General features: G+C 41.5%; 1 protein-coding gene across 17 annotated transcripts in view; it reads left to right on the top strand.

The window, feature by feature from the left end:
* The window catches only part of AOPEP (aminopeptidase O (putative)), a 410,457-nt gene that overhangs the window by 726 nt on the left and 391,226 nt on the right, over window positions 1–18,505 (top strand). For 14 of the 17 annotated variants that reach the window (XR_010588857.1, XR_010588861.1, XR_010588856.1 and 11 more), the window contains exons 2-3: window positions 151–215; window positions 16,593–16,993. The gene's annotated coding sequence lies outside the window, so the exon portion shown is untranslated. Of the gene's footprint in view, window positions 1–150; window positions 216–11,599; window positions 13,997–15,673; window positions 15,774–16,592; window positions 16,994–18,505 lie in introns of those variants that run through there. The other 3 variants (XR_010588859.1, XM_065550413.1, XM_065550417.1) reach the window with 2 other exon arrangements.

Raw genomic sequence — 18,505 nt, 5'->3', positions numbered from 1 at the left:
TTCCTTTTACCCCTTAGCTCCGCCCCCAGGACCCGCCTCCCTCCGCCCCCAAACCCCGGCTGCTTCCTCGTCACCCTCTTCCCGACATCCCTCTGTAAATACACTACAGTAAATAAAATTTATCTGAAACATGCTGATTTCTTTCCCTAGACCTGAAGAAGAGTGAAAGCTCGAAAGCTTGTACCTTGCACCAGCAGAAGTTGGTTCAATAAAAGGTATTACCTCCTCTACCTTGTCTTTCTTAAAATTAAGGACATATTTAAGTGCTCTGCTGAATGCGGATCTAATTTAGCATATGTTTAAATGCTGAATGGGAGCCATCGTCTGTGCCTCAGACATCTTTCATCTTCAAGATCTGGGAGCTGACATTCATTCACCAGGACAGGCAGGGAACTTCAGAATCATATAGTATAGAAAAAAGCAATGATATTAACTGATGGGTCGGGTTTATGGTGTTTTTTCCTAATGGTAGTGGAAGCAATGAAAGGGATTAAGTGGTGGAGCAAAGACTCATTGGGCAGGTGTCAGGTTTGGCTTCCTTTCCTATATAGATGGCATCTAAGATAAACTACTTTGACCTGAATAGAAAACACGCTGTTTTTTCCTCCTGGCTGGTCTTTAAAGCAAACTGAGCAACCATGTAGGGCACTAACATTTTGGGCTAGCAACATTTTTGGAGAGATCAACCTTTGCCATCAGCTGGACAGCTGGTTCACTCAGTTACTTTTATCCCCATTGCTCCATTCCAAGGATGTCTTGAACTTTCATGTTAAGGGCTAAATGAAATGATTTCAATATAGCTTGAGAGCTAAAAGCCTCAACAATTGTAGAGCTGAGTAAAGAGCTGTATGGAAATGAAATCATAAAGAAATATGAAGAGTAGATGGGGAGTGGAAGAGACAGGAAGAATGTATGACAAAAATCATGAGGGTGAAGAAAGAGGCTTGGGGTGCCAGTATAGTTCAGTGAATGATTTTTTGATTTACCTCTTTGGAAACAACAAATCAGGTCTCCCATATGTTTGTTGGCCTGGAACTCTCTTTCCATTCCTCTTTTCTTTGTCCTAGCTTCCTTCCTCTCCCCCTGAATGGAGTGAAATCTGTCTTCTGGCCAGCCACCCTTCCCTGGAACCTGTGCTTTGGGGATGGGACCTAGAGAATGGGTTCTTCATACCAGATGGCTTCTTTGAGCAGTATAACTCCTTTCAGAGTTGCAGAACTCCATGAAATGTAATGCCTGAGTTGACTACCTGTCTAACTTACTTTTAATACCATCTCTGGTTTGTTTGAGCTGCAAGGCCTGATATTTGATTGCTGAATATGGTTCTTGATCATAGCCAGAATAAGTTGATCTGGTGACTGCTTAATGATTGGCCACAGTTCTGAAAAGGGAGGGGTCTTAAAAATCCTGCCTTGTTGACAGTATAACTTAACAGAACCACCACATGCACTAGAGCTGCATTTGCAGCTCTTATAGATGTAGCTCAGAGAATAATACTTCCAGCCTGATTAAGAGACTAGTTGATTCAGTAGGTGAAACAAGCTTTGTTCCCCAAATAAACTGCAAAACTAACCTACCGAAATACCATTATTGAAGGTACTCCTGTGCCATCATGATGTCAAATTACTACACAAACTGCTGATACCCAGTAAATAGGAAAAGGTAAGAAATTAAACAGTTTAAGGCTATGTCTACACTAGCACTTTTGTCGGTCAGGAGTGTGAAACCCTCCTCCCCCTGACTGACAAAAGTTTCACCGACAAAAATGCTGGTGTGAACAGCACTGTGTTGTGGGAGAGCATCTCTCACTGGCATAGAGCAGCTACACAGGAGACCTTACAGCGGCACAGCTGCAGCAGTACAGGTCCCTCAAATAATGGGTGATATGTGTATATAGACACCTATCAGCCGTAGGCTCAAAGGAGAAATTTTGTATATAGTCATGTTGACACTACTAACAATTTTTTTTTAAATATCAACAATGCCACCTTAAGATGAATCTGGCACTTTATCATTTATATTGACTATCTAGAAAGTAATGAAGTGCTATGATTCCATTAGCTCAAGACCATGAGTAAAAATATGCTGCTGCATTCCAAATAAACTGCAAATTATAGAGGAGCTCTGTTGAAAGCCATACTCCAAGGGGAATGGAATGACAATAAGCTAAACTCATAATCAGGAGGGCAAGTGTTGCTGTGGTAAGGTTGTCATCAGATAAACAAGGGCTGAACCTACTCAACTTGCATAACTAGAAAAAAAATTTTTTTTTGAACCACATCCAACATGCTCTTTGTGCCATTGAAAAGGCGCAGTCAGAAGTAATACCAACATTTGTAACCTGACTCATTACCTCCAAACAAATCCCTGCAGTAATCAACAACATGATGCAAAAGAGAGCCTTTTCATAACAAGTCTCTACACAGCAGCAGGATTTCTGGGTTCTATAAGGTTCACAGTGACTCAGCAAGCTGGTACTCTTCATGGGGACTGCATATTGTGTATCAGACTTTAAACTGTTTAGCAAAAATAAGTCTCTAGGTCTTATGATCGCAGAGAAAACTCCCAATTTAAACCAAGATAGTAAAATCTATCTGAGTATGCAGCCAGGCTGAAACATTAATTGCAAGAGAGGTGTGAGCTGTCCTACCAAGTAGCAAGACCTATCATTTCAAAGGAATTAATTATGAACCCTGGTGATGACATTTTAAATGTCAACATGAGCTATTTCACTGCTAATCAAAGTGCTCAAGAAACATGCTCATATAATACAGAACTGCACAATCTTATTTTTGCATCTCAAATGGGTGTTATTTGGGAGCCTACTTTTTCCCCTCAAGTCTGATCCCTGTTCATGTATACATTGTATTAACAAAGTGAGAGAAATCTCTGAGAAATGCTGCAGTTTGGTCACTTCATAGTGATGACAATTGTTCATTAACACCAACTGACTGGTATCTAAGGTTTAATGTGAACCATACTGAAGGGCAATTCCAGACACATCAGCAACATCCTTTTGTCACCAATCCAGCAATCTATGGTCAGTTGTATGAAAAGCTGCTGTGAGAACCAGCATGACCTAAATTACCTATTGATCTTGATATAAAACCCTCATGGAAGATCATTCATCACATGGCAAAGCACAGGCTCAAGTCCAAACGCGCAAATCTCATACTGGAATCTCTGCAGGATGCCATTGGTGTCAAGTGCATGTAGAATTGAGGGTAAAAATCTTCAAAAGGGGACACACATTTGTGCGTGCAAAGACTTCATGTACAAACTTCCACTGGTACGTGCACATGGGAGTCTTTGGATGCCTAATTTGGGCATAGTCAGAGTGCACACGCACTTGCAAAGTTTGGTCATTTTATAGCCATTGTCCTGATCTCCAGAATGGAATATTTGAAACTCTGGTACAGGAACTCCTCACTTAAAGTCGTCCCGGTTAACGTTGTTTCGATGTTAAGTTGCTGATCAATTAGGGATCATGCTCGTTTAAAGTTGTGAAATGCTCCCTTCTAACGTCGTTTGGCAGCCGCCTGTTTTAACTCCCACAGCGTATTAGGACAGCATAGAAAGAGGGAAAGAAGACGGGCAGGAAAATTTAGCAGTAATACTAAACAAAATGCTTGTAAGTTCTCTTCCAAACTGTTGACATGATGGGTGTGCAGCCATCTGGCTTTTCATGTTTCACTTAGATTGTTATTGAACAATATCTTACATATGCATGTGCTAAAGTAAAAGAACTCCCAAGTTTATAAGTGTTATGGGATTAAGTGGTTCCTCTGACAATATCTATACATATCCTGGTCAAGAAAATGAGAAACAGATAGGTCAGTGATCATCAATTGGTCGATCGCGATCAACTGTTCGATCCTGGAGACTCTCCCAGTCAATCGTGATCTCTGGCTGTGGCAGGGCTGTTGCTAAGGCAGGCTCTCTGCATGCCCCGGTCCCATGCCGCTTCCGGAAGTGCCCAGCATGCCCCTGCAGCCCTGGGGGAGGAGAGGGGCAGGCGTCTCCGCACGCTGCTCCTGCCTGCAAGCACCGGCCCCGCAGTTCCCATTGGCTAGGAATGGGGAACTGAGGCCAATGGGAGCTGCAGGGGCGGTGCTTGTAGAGAGGAGCAGCACACGGAGCCACGTTGCCCTCCCACCCGGGGGCACGTTGGCCCATTCCGGGAGCGTTGTGGGGCTGGAGCAGGCAGGGAGTATGCCTTAGCCCTGCTGCACCGCCAACCAGGAGCCACTCGTGGTAAGTACCGCCCGGCGGGATCCCGCACCCCAGCCCTGAGCCCCCTCCTGGAGCCAGCACCCCAAAGCCCCTCCTGCACCCCAAGCCCTTGCCCCAGCCTATACCCCCCTCCCAGAGACCGCACCCCACACCCCCTCCTGCATCCCAACACTCTGCCACAACTCGGAGCCCCCTCCTGCACCCAAACTCCATCCCAGAGCTTGCACCCCCTCCTGCACCTCAACACTGCCCCAGGCTCAGCCCGGAGCCCCCTCCCACACTGTGAACCCCTTGGTCCCAGCCCGGTGAAAGTGAGTGAGGATGGAGGAGAGCGAGCGACGGAGAGAGGGGGGATGGAGTGAGCTGGGCAGGGCCTCGAGGAAAGGGTGGGGTAGATCCTGGGTTGCACTTAAATCAAAAAGTGATCTTGTGTGTAAAAAGGTTGGAGACCACTGAGATAGGTGAAGTGGAATGACAAAGGAAACATTTGGAGTCTACTGCAGAGGTGTATGCAATAGCCAAAGTGTCACGAGATTTTCAAAATATAAGACAAGCTTTTTATTCTAATCTTTATAAATCAGGCATACAGCTATATTGAAGACATGCAGTTACACCACTATAAAACCAGTGTAAGTGAGATCAGAACTGGGTTCTGTGTGTTATGAAGAATTCTCTTCAGAAATCAGTAAGTTAAACATTTATTGAAAACAAGCTCTGTGGTTGGGAGAGAAAGGTCAGTTCTGGTTGATTAAACATTACTGAATGAGTGCACTTCTATATAACCCCCCCCACAATGTTGTTTGGGAACAGATGGTGGTTCAGCCAACTGTGGCCATTAGGAAGAGTTGTACCTTTACTATCATATACATTTTGACAGGTTTCTATGCCTCCTCTTTTCTTTATGTCCCTCCCCTACGTCTCATTTTTGGACATGTGCATTTTTTGCGCCATTTTGGAAAAAAAATATTTTGTACATTTAGACTTAAACGATCAATATAGTTTTCATGCTTTTCCTGATTTTTAGAGGCAAATGTGCTTTTTACACATCTAGTGTTATTCTAAATAAAGTCTAGTAAACAGGTGTACAAAGTCTGAATGACAGAAGAATAAAGTGTTACATGCATTTTTAGAGAGGAACATTTTTATGGAGTTAATACTTTGCTAAATAAAGGCGTTAAATAATTTAAAAAATCTTAGTAACAGCAGAATAAAGAAATGGCAATACATATGTTAATATGAATTTTTAGAGGAAAATATTTTATTTGCAGTTAGTTCTTTTTTCTAAATAAAGCTGATTAAACAATTGCACAAAGGTCAGAAAGTATTCGTGATAGAGAGAGAAACTATAACTATAGAGTTAGTTACCTATGGCAAGGGACAGTCACCTTTTAAAACAGCAAGAAAGGGGAAAAAAGGCAGGGAGAAGAGTAAAGCTCTCACTTCACAAACTGATACTGGCCAAATGACAGAATATCCTGTTCTGGGAACTTGCAACAAACTGTGTCTTCTTAGTTGAACCAAACAGAAGGTATTTAACCACAGGATCTCTTGGGGAATCACACATCATAGAATATTAAAATGCATCACATTTTCCTGTGTCATTCTGAATGTTTTTATCCATTGATATTTAATTTCCCATAATTTCCTGAGTCACTGAACACAGCACACTTTCCGAGAGTCACAGTGAACACTGCACTTTATTCATTGCAGCATATTAAAATGTAAATTAGAGCTAAAATATCAAAAAAAAAAAAAAAAAAAAGAGAATGCACTTCTTTATTAGGCTTTTGATAAAACCTATGTAAATTTAGCAGACAGCTAAATTCTGTACTAGGAATCAAACCCCTCTTTTTACATAACTTTAGCATTTGTCTTTTTAAAAAAAAAATGGTAGGCAGACCCTTGTGAAAGGCATGCCTAACCTTTATACCGATTTCCTTATTCCATTTACTTAAAGTTATGTATTTCTTCATAACATTTATATTTATTGGAAATTAGCACCTATTGACTTTAGCTGAAAGGAGGCCTCTTAATTCAAACCCTGTACCACCAGTTTACAGGATGTTATTTGAAAAGTGATTTTTGGGATCAGTATATTATCACCATCATTTGGTTTTACAATGAAAAAATAAAAGTTTAAAAAGACTTTTATAACTGTGTGAAGGAGAGAGATAAAGACTGTCCCCACTAACACTGTTATCTGAAGAAACATGTCTCCTGCAAAATCCCCTCCCCTCCTTTTTTTTTGCAGTGGGTTCAGCAAAATAATTTTTTAATCACAGGATAAAAAATAAATGAAAATTGAAATAAAATGTTTTACATTGGAGCTATACATTACACCTTTGAGAGGCAAGAACAGGAAATTGGTAAATTTACATAAGTTGCCTAATTATCATTCTGCAATAGAGAGACAGGTCTTTGTTACACCCCGGGCCGGCTCCAGGGACCAGCGAAGAAAGCAGGTGCTTGGGGCGGCCAATGGAAAGGGGCGGCACGTCCGGGTCTTCGGCGGCAATTCAGCGGCAGGTCTGTCTCGGAGCGAAGGACCCGCTGCTGAATTGCTGCCGAAGAATGAAGCGGCGCAGTAGAGCTGCCGCCGAAGTGCCGCCGATTGCGGCTTAATCTACTCCCCCCTCCCCGCTTCACCGCTTGGGGTAGCAAAAAAGCTGGAGCGGCCCTGGTTACACCTCAAATTTAGCAAAGTTTTGCCTAAACAAAGTGCATAGCATGCAAAATCACCTCTAAAATAGTTTACACAGATATAGTTTGTAATTTGTTTTTGATCCAAATCGGAACAAAATGCTTAAATTTGTTCAGCAAAATGGAATTTACAAAATTTTTTTGATTGAGTGGAACATTCTATTTTGATAAAGATTGGAATGTTTAATTCCTACTTTGACTTTTAAAATGTTTTTAAAATTTGAAATTCAGTTTGAAATGAAAATTCAAAACATTCTGTTCCAATACTGTAAAAATGGAATGCTTCATTTTGTTTTTTTCCTTAAATAAAATTTCATCACAATCAACATGGTCCTCTTTAGATTTCCAAAAAAACAGCATTTTCAAACAGAAAAATCATAGAATCATAAAAAGTATGGCTGGAAGAGATAACGAGTCCATCCCGCTGTGCTGAGACAGGAGCAAATATACCTATACCATCCCTGACAAGTGTTTGTCCCTCCTGTTCTTCAATATCTCCAATGATGGGGATTCCACATCCTTCCTTGGAAGCCTATTCCAGAATTTAGAAAGTTTTTCCTAGTAGCCAACAAATCTCCCTTGCTACAGATTAAGCTGATTACATATTGTCCTATTGTTGCTGGACACAGAGAACAATTGATCACGGTCCTCTTTGTAACATCCCTTAAAATAGTTGAAGTTTTATCAGGTCCTCTCCCCTCAATCTTATTTTCTCAAGACTAAACAAGCCCAGTTCTTTTAACCTTTCATCATAGATCAGGTTTTCTAAACCTTTCATAATTGTTGTTCTTCTGTAGATTTTCTCAAATTTGTCATAAGAACACAAGAATGGTGATACTGGATCAGACCAAAGGTCCATCTAGTCCAGTATCCTGTCTTCCAAGAGCGGCTAATTCCAGGTGCCCCAGAGGGAATGAACAAGCGATCCATTTCCTGTCGCCTATTCCCAGCTTCTGGCAAACAGAAGCTAAGGACACCATCCCTGCCCATCCTGGCTAATAGCTATTGATGGACCTATCCTCCATGAACTTATCTAGCTCTTTTTTGAACCCTGTTATAGTCTTGGCCTTTACTACATCCTCTGGCAAAGCGTTCCACAGGTTAACTATGCGTTGTGTGAAGAAATACTTCCTTTTGTTTGTTTTAACCTGCTGCCTATTAATTTCATTTGGTGACCACTAGTTCTTGTGTTATGAGAAGGAGTAAATAACACTTCCTTATTTACTTTCTCCACACCAGTCATGATTTTATAGATCTCAATCGTATCCCCTCTTAGTTGTCTCTTTTTTCAAGCTGAAAAGTCCCAGTCTTATTAATCTCTCCTGGTAAAGATTTGGACCCAGGACTCCAGCTGAGGCCTCACCAGTGCCGAGTGAAGCAGGAGAGTTACCTCCCTTCGTGTTACGTACAACAATCCTGTTAATCCAGTTCACAATGATACTAGCCTTTTTGGCAACTGCATCACATTGTTGGCTTCTATTCAATTTATGATTCATTATAACCCCCAGATCCTTTTCAGCAGTACTACTGCCTAGTCAGTTATTGTCAGTGACTGGGACATGGGTCATGCGTAGTGGTCAGAACAGGAGTCAGAGGCCAAAGCCAAGGGTTAGAGGCAAAGCTAGAGTTTTGAGCCAGGAGTCAGAGCCCAGGGTCAGAACCAGAGTCAAATGCCAGAGTCAAGGGTCAGAGCAGGGTTACCTGGAGTGGGACAAGGCAGGAGCGGGGCTTGGAACAAGGCAGGAGCTATTGCAATCATGGGCAAATGCTTTTGAGTAGCCATTGAACTGCTGCTGGTGGGGTTAAGAGCTGGTCTGCAGGATCATCCAACCAATCAGGCAGTGTTACAAATTAGGCAGCCCTGCTTCAGGTCAGCTCGATGCATTAGGTTGCCCAGAGACTGGCTCTACTCCTGTCTCTTCTTTCTGATAATTATTACACGTTTTGTATTTGTGCATTGGATTTTTCCTTCCTAAGTGTAGTACTTCACACTTGTCATTATTGAACTTCATTTTGTTGATTTCAGACCAATTCTCCAAATTTATCAAGGTCATTTTTAATTCTAATCCTGTCCTCCACAGTGTTTGCAACCCCTCCCAGCTTGGTGTCTTCTGCCACTTTTATAAATAGACTCTCTGCTTTGTTATGCAAGTTTAAGGAAAATATTGAATAGTACTAGACCCAGGATAGACCCCTATATGACCCCCAGTAGACAAATCTGCCCAGATTGACAGCGAATCATTGAAAAAACATACTCAAAGAGTAATTATTAATCAGTAGTTTACCCATCAGTAATTTCATCTATACCACATTTTGGTAGTTTGGTTGTGAGAATGTCATATGGGACAGTGTCAAAAGCCTTACTAAAATCAAGATACATCAAGGCTGCTGCTTCCCCACTCGCTATCCATTAGGCCAATAATCCTGTCAAAGAAGGAAATTAGGTTGACTGGCATGTAGCTATTCTGTCTATTATTTATCACCCTGTTATCTTCTAGGTGTTTACAGTCGGTTGTTTAATAATTTAAAAAAATGTTCTGTTGGAAAATGTTGACTAGCTCTAATATCTCATTGCAAAATCAGAATCACAATTGGCACTAACTGGCACCCTGTCAGCAATTTTTGCAGAGAAGCTGTGTTGGACTGGGTATTGTCTACAATAAATCATATAGGATTGGCATTTTGGAGAATTATTGACAACTGTGATAACTTCAAGGTTCTGATTTGATGAGAGCTGCATTGTGTATGACTCCTCAGCCTGAGGCAGCCAACCAGTTTTGAAGAGACAGACCTATTTATATGCAAATAACTATTTTAATAGTTATTTGCAAGCCAAGAGGATATGAGCACCATCATTGCCAGGAGGCATTGGAGATGGATTCGCCATGTGCTTCGGATGGAAACTGATTCCATCATCAGAATGGCAATAAGATGGACACCTGAAGGCAAGTCAAAACGAGGCCGCCTGAAAACAACATGGCAAAGAGCTGTAGAAGCCGAGCTGAAAAACATGGGGCACAGTTAGGGAACCATTGAAAGACTTGCTAGAAACAGAGAGGAGTGGAGGAGCTTTGTCGCTTCCTAAATGCCAGAGCCGTAATAGGAACATGATGATGATTATCACCCATCTTGATTCAAAGGGGCCTTTGAAGTGATATATGTTAACTGACAGGAGATTAAAAACAGTCTATTCAGGGAAGCTAATTTCCATTCAGTATTGAATGAAACTGAATGTACAGTGGCAGAGGGGATGTCTATCTCAAGATCCATTGTAGAACTTCTTTGATTAGAATCAGTAGGTAATAAAGGTTGTTAACACCTAAACACCAGAGGGAGATACAGAGGAGCTGGGTTCTTCTCACTGTAGGAAAGAAATAGAAATGCTTAGACAAAGCCTGAGAGTTTGACAGATTTCTGAACTCATAAAAGTAAGGATGTGATTCAGTGATGTAAAGCATTATGTTGTAACTACAGTGTCTAACCTATTTTGTTAGGCTGTTACCTAGATAAGGTTACCGGTTTTGGTTAGACATATTCCTGGAGGTTTCATCACATCACATAATCTTTAATTAAAGATTCATCTTTAATGTCTGGCGACTCCAGGACAATTCTGGAGGGTTGGCAATCCTAACCCACACTCAGGGCTAGACATAGATTAATAGTTTTATCTGCTTTGCTTTTTCTCTTATTTTTAAAAAGTAAGCATTGCTTTCTTTAAGACACTTTTTGACACTGCAGTTCATTCTTGAGGAAAATTAATTTTTGAACGTTGGTGAGAGGGAGAAGGTGATCGACACAGGATATTCAAACAAATATGTGGGCCAGAATGGTACAAATACCATAAGATGCTGCCAGATAATGGCTTCTGTCAGGGGCAATGGGACCACGAGGATTGATGGGAATAAATAGCCTGGATAATAAACTACCCTCATAACCATTCAGAGAGAATCCCTCCTAAATAGAGTTAAAGCACTTTTGTGGGGAATCTTGCATTGCCATTGTGTTCTGTGAGTGAACAGAGGTTTTCGCTACTATCTGTCTATCTATCAACTTTCATTATTAATAAATTAGCATGATATTTTACTTTTAAAATTTAGGAAAAATTGAAAATCCTATGTGGAGCACTGGTTAGTCTGTTCACCCAAAGGGAAATCAGGGCTTGGGTATAAAACAGCTGCTGAACTGCTGACAGGTTTCAGAGTAGCAGCCGTGTTAGTCTGTATCCGCAAAAAGAACAGGAGTACTTGTGGCACCTTAGAGACTAACAAATTTATTTGAGCATAAGCTTTCGTGGGCTACATCCCACTTCTTCGGATGCATAGAATGGAACATATATTGAGGAGATATCACTTTTGAAGTGATATGCAAATTAGACACAATCAATTTAGGTTTGAATAAAGACTGGGAATGGCTGAGCCATTACAAACATTGAATCTATCTCTCTATGTAAGTACTCTCACACTTCTTATCAACCTGTCTGTACTGGGCTATCTTGATTACCCCCTTCAAAAGTTTTTTTTCTCTTACTTAATTGGCCTCTCAGAGTTGATAAGACAACTCCCACCTGTTCATGCTCTCTATATGTGTGTGTATATATATCTCCTCAATATATGTTCCATTCTATGCATCCGAAGAAGTGGGATGTAGCCCATGAAAGCTTTATGCTCAAATAAATTTGTTAGTCTCTAAGGTGCCACAAGTACTTCTGTTCTTTTTGAACTGCTGACAGTGACTTACAAAAGAGAATGTAAACTGCTTTTCATTATTGTAGTAAACTAACTTTAGAAATAGTCTAGTCCATTTGAATCTGAGAGTGGCTCATCTCCCCACATATGCTATTCTTTAATGAGCAAAATCAATACTTGTTTAAACTTGACACTGCCTTAAACAGTGGAAATTAGCTGTTTTCCTATACTAACGTATGAATTTGGTTGTAGATTATATCTTTATCTACGTTATGCTGTTCAGTGGCTGTTCATCTCACTTGTCTAGAGTATATATTGTACCCAAGGTTGGATCAAGGTACTCTGGGGCCCTGGACACATCTCACATCATTGCTTCTCCCCTCTTTGTTGTCTCTGGTTGGACTGCTACTGCTTTTCTCTGGGCATGTTGGGAACACTATCATTTCCTGTTTTCATGCAGGCTGCGTGGCCTGTCTCGGAGGAGGAAGGGCTTATTCCCCACAACCAGCAGAGAACTCTATCATTGCTTACCAGGCCCCAAGTAATAGATCTTTGCTGCACACTGTCCCTGACAACTAGAAACAGGAAGGGTTAGAACTATGAAGTATAGGAAAGTCTTAGTCTGAAAACGCTGTAGGAGAAGGCTTTTATACCTAATAATTAGGTATATTCTTGACAGCAAGTCCTAGTTCAAGCTTCTTTCTCCAGAGTACCACTAACTGGTATTTGGCTTATCTGTTCTGCTCATAAGTAGTTTGGAAACTGAGTGCCTACAAGCCCACTTCTTCTGAAGAGCAGGAAACCTTCTGCTGATTCTTGGCATATTTGTTAATATATACCCCATACAAAGTATATGACTAAAGATATTTAGATTCTTAGGCTGTTTCTGATACATTTTTGCTTAATCAAAAAAGTATACTAGTCTCAGTAAATAGCTTTATAATTTCATTAACCGTAATGGCAAAAGTTTTTTTTAATGTAGTGACTGATATCTTTATAAAATTGCTGGAAAAACTGGTTGTAAATCCAGCCTGTTCAGCAGCCATCTTCACATGCTATCCTCTGTATGACCTTTGGCCTGTTCAGAAGGTCCAGTATATGATCTGCTGCTACTGATGTAGTACCATGTTAATGACAGAAGAAAAAATTATTTGGAGAGCACAACACACCAAACCGGAGACACATTTTTTTTGATATATGGAAATGTATTGCCACACCGTTAAAAACTTTATTCTGCCATCATGTGGCACAGTCTCTCCCCCGTCCCCTCCTTTCTTTCTTTAACATAATTTAAGTTACATGGCTCCTTTGGATAAATCACAGAAAGATTGTATTCTGCTTTCCTAAAGAGAGAGGCATCATTGACAGCTTATGGGGTGAGGGGCACATCTCACAAGTGAAAAGAGAAATGTGCATAATGAGGAACAATTCACCACACCAAGTAATATAGTGACCACAATCTAGTGCTCTCACACTTCAGTGAAGATACTCAGATACTGCAATGACAAGCATGGACATAGATAGACAGGTAAGGCACAAGATTTGGAGTCAAGAGATGTGGGTACTATTCTCACTTCTGTCACACACTTGCTGCCAGACCATGAAAAATTACTTAGAACAGGAAGCCAGGGTTTCAATTTCTCCATCTGTAGTAAAAAAAAAAAAAAAAAAAAGGAAATTAATGAAATATTTTATCTAATGGCTATCACAGCGGCTGGACACATTGAATAAGTCAACATCAGACATTCAGCACTTATAGTGGTTGTTATATGTAGATCTTAAAGCTATTCTCTCACTTTATAAAGTTATCATTATGAAGACTGTTGGCCAAATTCTGACCTTAGTTACACCCTGTGCTGCTCTACGGAATAGGATTGCTTGGGGTGTGCTTCAGGGCAAACTTTGCCCTTAAGTATCTGTAAAACTCAGCATGTTTCCCTGCTGATACACACACCTCTTTAAAAAAGAGGAGTCTGCTAATCATGTAGATTTTCTCCTGCTCCTCCAGCTCTACTCTGTGCTAGGATGAAGTTCTTCCCATCAAATAACAGGACACAATTTCACAAAGGATTGTGATAAAATCATTTAAAAACTATAATGTATGAAAAATTAAATTCGGTGTTTAATTATAGGCATTTCCATTTAAACAAAATCTCTTCAATTTAAAGTCCTGATTTTCCATTCAGTTATAGAATTGCTTGGTTGCAAAAGTTTACCACTAGGTGGCAATGCTCATTTCTTCCAAATATCTCATAACAGTATACCAGTAATCATTTGCCAGGCAGACCAGATGTTCCAAGCAGCCACATTTTTCTTTTTCCTCAAAAGAGTTATCAAATCCTGTGCACTGGAGACCTCTTTAATATATGATGGTCCAAGTAAGTGGAAGAGTGAACATTATTATTATTATTATTATTATTTATTTGTATTGCTGTAATTCCTAGAACCCCTATTTGTAGACCTTGTAGCCCTGTAAAATGTTTGTTCCCTTATGAACATTTAATTTAGAGACAGGAGTAACAATTCAAGCATATCAGTGACATAAATTGATACATGGCAGATTTCTTCCTCTAGTAGATGTACTAATCTGAAAACATGTGAATGACATATGCCTGTTCAGTACAGAGAAATGTTTTTTAAACCGTTACTTGTTTTGTTGAAATGGAACCATTTGTACTTCCAAATAAGAACATTCTATTCATTGTACTCACTCTTCTGTTCCCTCTTCTTCCTTTATCGGATTCTTATTATGCTTCCACAGTTTGCAAAAGATGGTGATGTAGTGGCATTAATCTTTCCACTTTAGCTTTCTCTAAAACAGCCTAAAACAATTGCTCTTAGGCTCTCAGTGTGTTTGTTAGTCAACATGTGTTTGCAGAAAATGGTGATGAAGTGTCATTGATCCTTCCACTTCGGCACACATTGTGGGTAAGTGGGTTTTGCTCAGGGATTTTCTTTGGCTTTCAGGCCAGGGTCTCCAAAGCAGTGGTAACCCAGCACATCTGCACCTCTACTGCAGTTATGGGCAATAGCTTCAATAGTCACTGTGCCCCTCCTATACAGGGAGTTAGAGCTGTATGGATCCATGTAGTATTGCATCCAGTTTTGGTCCCCCCACTACAGAAGGGGTGTGGACAAATTGGAAAGAGTCCAGCGGAGGGCAACAAAAATGATTAGGAGGCTGGGGCACATGATTTATGAGGAGAGGCTGAGGGAACTGGGGTTATTTAGTCTTCAGAAGAGAAGAGTGAGGGGAGATTTGATAGCAGCCTTCAACTACCTGAAGGGGGTTCCAAAGAGGATGGAGTTAGGCTGTTTTTAGTGGTGGCAGATGACAGAACAAGAAGCAATGGTCTCAAGTTGCAGGGGGGGGAGTTCTAGGTTGGATATTAGGAAACACTATTTCACCAGGAGGATGGTGAAGAACTGGAATGAGTTATCTAGGGAGGTGGTGGAATCTCCATCCTTGTAGGTTTTTAAGGCCCAGCTTGACAAAGCCTTGGCTGGGATGATTTAGTTAGTGTTGGTCCTGCATTGAGTAGGGGGTTGGACTAGATGACCTCCTGAGGTATCTGCCAACCCTAATCTTCTATGATTCTATGATCTCCTTATCACATCCTCACTTCTTGCCAGGCCTGCTGCCAAGCCTTTGCATATTGCCCCAGTTGGACCATCCTCTGGTATTCATTTAGATGATGACAGGTGCACATAGGCTGCAGAAGTGTAGTGTGCAGATTCTGAGCAGTAGTGCCCTGAATAGTATTAGCCAGGATGGGCAGGGATGGTGTCTCTAGCCTCTGTTTGCCAGAAGCTGGGAATGGGTGATAGAGGATGGATGACTTGATGATTACCTGTTCTGTTCATTCCCTCTGGGGTGCCTGACATTGGCTACTGTCAGAAGACAGGATACTGGGCTAGATGGACCTTTGGTCTGACCCAGTATGGCCGTTCTTATGTTCTAGTATAGAGAGGGCCTAATTCATATTTGAGGCTAGAAAGGAATAAAAAGTATAAGTGGCTGATAAACTTATTGATTTCCTACCATTCCCCTTAAGGACAAAAGCTGCAAGCAAACCACAGGCTGCAGAAGGGATGGAAAACTCCTCCGAATGCTTTTTTGAATACTTGCCATTCTATGAATACTTAATTATACAGGTATATTTAAAGCAAAACAAAAATTTGTCTCATATTTTGCTCAATTTTTTCCCCACAAATATGGTCTTTTCTTGTCTACAATCTAAAGCCAGTTGTTTTGGAATCAGGAAAGGTCTCTGCTGCTTCATGTTCTTATTTCACAGTAATCTCTTCATTTTCTACTAATGGCATGCATTTAAATCCCTTTAAATATTAACAGTGGTGCCAGAGAATACAAGTTCAGCACATAAAGGCCTGTCTGAATTAGTACAGAATTTCTGAATAGGTGTGGGCTGTGGTTATTTTACTGTAACTAAATGAACTTTGCTGCAGTAATATCCCATTACTACAGATTATATGTACTGCTGGAAAATAAATCAGCTTGTCAGCAAAACTGGGTGTCCTGACTTTACATACATTATACAAATATTAAACATGTGTGCCTTTGCTCTCCACTGTACTACTCTTGCTTGAATGGATTTTATACTAATCTTGCTATCTAAAGTACTGCAAAGTGGCATGAGGAAAAGGGTGACACTGTAAGCCTTTTCATTCAGGGTGAGAGAGTCTGAGGCTAGGACTGGGAGCCAGGCATTCTCAAATATTAATGCTGTCTGTGACACTGATTCCATGGAAGGCCCATTTTATGGTTTGGTTTGGTGGTCACTCGATGGTGCCATGGCAGGAGCAGGGAGGGTTTCTGGTGCTTGGAGGATTAGCCAGCTCAGGACTCTTGTCTAGAGCAAGTCCTAACCTAGCTCCACTTCTCTTACCTCCATGAATACTACTACTCCTTTCCCACCCTGTACTTCCACTATGAACCATGTCTTTCCATTGCAGGTCCCAGCTTCTCTTTCATGCTGTGAACCAAGGAGCAGAGAGAGACGACCACAGAACCTAAACAACCAAGTACTTGAATTCAGGAACTGTGTCTGTAGATAGGCGGAGTGGCCTCCCTCTGACGCTGACCAGGAACCACTCCCTGCCCTGTGGTGGACGGAGCCAGGCCAGGCCCACCTTTTGCGCCAGAAGCAGAGGGGTGGAACAGGAAGTATAAGATGTGGGGCCTCCAGCTCAGTTGAGGGAGAGCCATGGAAGGAGTTGGATGCCTCTGCCTTACTGCTGACCCTTGAGCCAGAGACTGAGCTGTACCAATCCCTGCCCCTGGAGGAATACCCCGAGGAGCTGCTGAGTACCCTGAGGAACCTGAGGGCCCGTGAGAGACAAAGCCCTTTGAACAGGTAGGGATAGGAAGTAGCCCAGAGAAACCAGACATTAATCTGATTGTGTTGCTGGATCCAGAGTCAGTGTGTTTCAGGAGGATCCCTGCTGACCCAGTGGCAGGATTACTCGCCACTGCTAGGGCTTTGGGCTGGGACTTGGTGGAGTAGGTTGGGCCTGGGTCCTTCTACCACCTGCTGCCAGCCCCACTCCTGAGGTAGCAGCCTACCCACTTTAGGCCAGATGGCCTCCATTTGTTTGCTTTTTGCCGCACCCAGGGAGCTGGGCCATAGACTGCAGTTGCTCTGCTGTGCCCAGGGAGCTTGAGCCTGACTCCATCTGCCCCAAAGACACAGCTGGGTTGAAGACTGATAATTGCCCTGGTCTGCCCCATTGGCACATACCGTGCTAATTCCTTGTCAATTGGCCATCAACCAATAGGTGGCATAGCGAGGTGGAGTGGCCTCCCTTCAAGGCTGACAGGGAGGAATCACTCCAAGCTTCTACAGTGTCAAGAAGGGACAAGGTCTTTGGTTGTCTAATATTAGGGCAATATGAGGGATCTTAATAGAGATGGGAAGGAAGAGGAAGGACCCACAGACATAGTACAAGGAAGGCACTTTCTCAAGGCAGAGAAGAGTGTATTTCGCATATTATTAGTGTGCTAATAGATAACCTTTCTAAAATTATTAGAAAATTGGAACTTCCACAGCAGACTTCAGGCTTCATTTTCAGTAGTGGCCCCCTATGTAAGTCCCTGCATATGGATTTAGGTACTTAACTGTAGGCATTCAAGTTTGAAAACTTAAGTCTTTGTTTTGTGGATCTGAGTTTTGGTAACTATCAAAACTATAGTGGTACTAATAGGACAGTACTCACTCAATGTGTTACTAGTCGAATCATAGAATCGTAGGACTGGAAGGGACCTTGAGAGGTCATCTAGTCCAGTCCATGGTACTCATGGCAGGACTATGTAATAACTAGACCATCCCTGACCAGTGTTGTCTAACCTGTGCTTAAAAATCTCCAATGATGGAGATTCCACAACCTACCTAGGCAATTTATTCCAGAGCTTAACCACCCTGACAGGAAATTTTTCCTAATGTCCAACCTAAACCACCCTTGCTGCAATTTAAGCTCGTTGCTTCTTATCCTATCCTCAGATGTTAATGAGGACACATTTTCTCCCTCCTGCTTGTAACAACCTTTTATGTACTTGAAAACTGTTATTGTGTCCTCTTTTGGACTTCTTTTCTCCAGATTAAACAAATCCAGTTTTTTCAATCTTCCCTCACAGGTCACGTTTTTAGACCTTTAATCATTTTTGTTGCTTCTTCTCTGGACTTTCCCCAATTTGTCCACATCTTTCCTGAAATGTTGCGCCCAGAACTGGACACAATACTCCAGTTGAGGTCTAATCAGCACAGAGTAGAGCGCAGGAATTACTTCTCGTGTCTTGCTTACAACACTCCTGCTAATACATCCCAGAATGATGTTCTCTTTTTTGTGTGTGCAAAAGTGTTACACTGTTG

The sequence above is a fragment of the Chrysemys picta genome, chromosome 6, assembly GCF_011386835.1.
Source record: "Chrysemys picta bellii isolate R12L10 chromosome 6, ASM1138683v2, whole genome shotgun sequence".
In the NCBI taxonomy this organism is placed as follows: Eukaryota; Metazoa; Chordata; order Testudines; family Emydidae; genus Chrysemys; species Chrysemys picta.
Note: the sequence above shows the minus strand (reverse complement) of the source record. Positions and strands in the feature narration are given on the sequence as shown.